Here is a 2,226-nt window from a genome sequence, read left to right on the forward strand (position 1 = left end):
TAAAAAATTTTAATGGAACACCCTATTTTTTATTTTTGCATCTAATAGATTGATAAATTGTCTATCTAAAAAAATAAACTTTTAATGTCTAGAATTGATAAATGAAAAGATATTTAACATTCAAAATTAATTGTAGCAACAATGATTATCAATATCTGAGCATTGTTGATACTATGGCAAACATAGTAATTCCACCACGGATTACTTATCCGTTGATTTATTCAGAAATTGTAAAAGTCATTAAAAATACTGAAATTCGAATTATTTTATTGTAAAAATGAAGAATAATGGATTCAGTTTAACACAAATGTGATTATTAAGTGATATTTCTTCCATCTCTTGTGCAACTGTGCACTTTTTGGCTACTGAAACAATAGTAATTATTTTTTTTTAAGTGTAACGTTTAATATCTTTTTAGTTATTGATTATAAACACCTAAAAGTAATAATTTTACAAAGACAATTTAATAATCTTTTAAATGCAAAAACAATAAATAGGGTGTTCCATTTAAATTTTTTAAGTTATTGAACTTTTAACAAACGCCTTCATTTTTTTATCTTTGCAAATGCAACACACTAAAAAAATGTTACAACCTTATAGCTTGTACCTTCTTCTTCGCGGTAGTAAAAAAAAATATTTCTAGCTGTCTTAGTTTTTGTGTAATAAATTTTTAAAAAGTGCATGTTTTCGTCAAAAAAAAATCTTATTTTTAAAACAAAGCAAAATTGACCCATAAAAGTTTACTTTAAAAACATTGTGGTAAAAATCTACATCCAAAAACGCCAAGAAACATATGGTGTTTCATTTAAAAAAACACAAGTTTGCATTGTAACTTATTTTTGGGACACGCTGTATAGTTGATTAGTATCTATCAATGTCCTATTATTTTTTTTTGAATTCTACTATTTAAAGGTCACTAATGGACTTTTTCAACTTGTCAAATAAACAAAAAAGTCAATCTTTTTTAAACACCCTGTATAAAAAATGTTGTTTTTGCACTTTCCGGTACGAACAAGAATAATGAAAGCGCACACACGCGTAGTTCCTTTTTCAATAAAACAAAACAAACCCGTATGTATTCAGTTTAGTGTGCAAAAAAATAATTTTAGACGGCTTTTGATGTCACTGGGGGTCTTTTCAACCCTCATAGTCCTAAATAATGGGATAAGAACAAAGCAAAAAAAAAAAATCTTGAATCTTACCACAGTTAAAATCCCCAATGAAACACATTTATATCGCAATTTTTCTCCACTTGGGTAAAAATTCTCGTTGAAAAGCGCACTGCACTTGACCATAAAATAAAAGAGTTTTTTGGTAAAATGGCAAATATTTGAACACCTCTTGAAGTTTAAAGAACGCGTGTTCGGCGCGAACTGTTGTAGAGACGCCGCGACGCTGCAAGTGGGGACGCTCACCCTCCAAAGCGACGCCGACGTTCTCCCCCTCTCGTGTTATTTCCGCTTCATCGCATATACCGACGCATCTAACACAATATGTAAATAATAGCGAAAAAATACAATTCCGGTATCTGTGAAATGATTTATCTGCTTTGTTTCCGGTTTATAGCAGTGTTGCCAAAGAAATAAAAAAAATCTGTCAAAAGTTTAGGTGTTTTGAGTGGTACAACTTTTTTCACATAACAGTTTAGTGATTTTGACTTGAAAAAAACAAAGTTTTTAGGGTAAAAATCCGGTTAAACTTTCGAAAAATGAAAAAATGACATTATTTTTGGTCTAATTTTGCTTGTTTTCAACAAAATTTTGCGTTTCTAGCTGAAAAACGTGTCAAAAAGTTCGAGAAAATAATTTTTTGACTTAATATCTTTAAAAACAGGGTAGAATTCTACAAATTTAGCGGTTTTAAAACCTGCCATCTAGCGGAAAATAATACAATCTAAAGAATTGAAGAGTAGACTCCTGTTTGCGACTAAACATAAGGGCCCTTCAAAAAATTTTTGAATTTTAGAATTCGTTTTGAAATTTTATTTTACAACTTGAAATTTTTATATTGCGAAATTTTTTGATGAAAACACAAAATCTTGTAAAAAAAAGTTCTCAGTTCCAGACATTTTTATAGTTTAATAAAAGCATTGCAAAATTAAAAAAAAATAAATAAAAATATTTAGAAATAAAAAATTACTTCGGTATCTTCAGTACGACGCTCTAAATTAAGGTATCTAAATTAATAAAAAATAAACAAACCAAAAAAGGAAAAAAATAAATATAA

At 28.5% G+C, this 2,226-nt stretch overlaps 1 protein-coding gene across 3 annotated transcripts in view; it reads right to left on the reverse strand.

The window, feature by feature from the left end:
• Positions 1-1,361, reverse strand: part of LOC123007794 — a 124,309-nt gene extending 122,948 nt beyond the window's left edge. For all 3 annotated transcript variants that reach the window (XM_044403240.1, XM_044403239.1, XM_044403238.1), the window contains exon 1: positions 1,203-1,361. The gene's annotated coding sequence lies outside the window, so the exon portion shown is untranslated. The remainder of the gene's footprint in view (positions 1-1,202) is intronic.
• Positions 1,362-2,226: the final 865 nt, after the last annotated feature.

Source organism: Tribolium madens, unplaced genomic scaffold (assembly GCF_015345945.1).
Source record: "Tribolium madens isolate multiple individuals breed KSU strain unplaced genomic scaffold, Tmad_KSU_1.1 Scaffold_3;HRSCAF=73;Tcas5.2_LG2, whole genome shotgun sequence".
Classification (NCBI taxonomy): domain Eukaryota; kingdom Metazoa; phylum Arthropoda; class Insecta; order Coleoptera; family Tenebrionidae; genus Tribolium; species Tribolium madens.